Source organism: Priapulus caudatus, unplaced genomic scaffold, assembly GCF_000485595.1.
Source record: "Priapulus caudatus unplaced genomic scaffold, Priapulus_caudatus-5.0.1 Scaffold32, whole genome shotgun sequence".
In the NCBI taxonomy this organism is placed as follows: Eukaryota; Metazoa; Priapulida; class Priapulimorpha; order Priapulimorphida; family Priapulidae; genus Priapulus; species Priapulus caudatus.
In genome coordinates, this window is record NW_014577093.1 from 599,811 (window position 1) to 600,620 (window position 810).

Consider the following 810-nt stretch of genomic DNA (forward strand, 5'->3'; position numbering starts at 1 on the left):
TTTAGAAATGTAACTCAAATCGTTCGCGAGATATTAGCCTCTGACGATACCGCGCGTATATTAGCCTATATGAAGATACCGCGCGTACGTATATTTCTACACTTACTACGTATTATACGGTATTAATTACACTATTCGTGCTTCAATAAACTCAAAAATCACAGAAATCATAGCTAACACATGTGTTTATATGTATCTAGAATTTTAGAAATGTAACTCAAATCGTTCGCGAGATATTAGCCTCTGACGATACCGCGCGTATATTAGCCTATATGAAGATACCGCGCGTACGTATATTTCTACACGTACTACGTATTAATTACACTATTCGTGCTTCAATAAACTCAAAAATCACAGAAATCATAGCTAACACATGTGTTTATATGTATCTAGAATTTTAGAAATGTAACTCAAATCGTTCGCGAGATATTAGCCTCTGACGATACCGCGCGTATATTAGCCTATATGAAGATACCGCGCGTACGTATATTTCTGGTAATTAATTACACTATTCGTGCTTCAATAAACTAAAAAATTACAGAAATCATAGCTAAGACATGTGTTTATATGTGTCTAGAATTTTAGAAATGTAACTCAAACTGTTCGCGAGATATTAGAGTTAGTACACGAGGTAGACGGCGAACCGAACTGACCAATCTCGAGATTGGTGAGCTCGGTTCACGAACCGAGCTGTCCAATCTCGAGATTGGTGAGCTCGGTTCATGAACCGTGTGGGCACGTGAACCGAGGTGACACGTGAGCTCATTAGGTGGCGCTTTGGTTTGTTGTTAAGTAGTTAAGGTAAACATC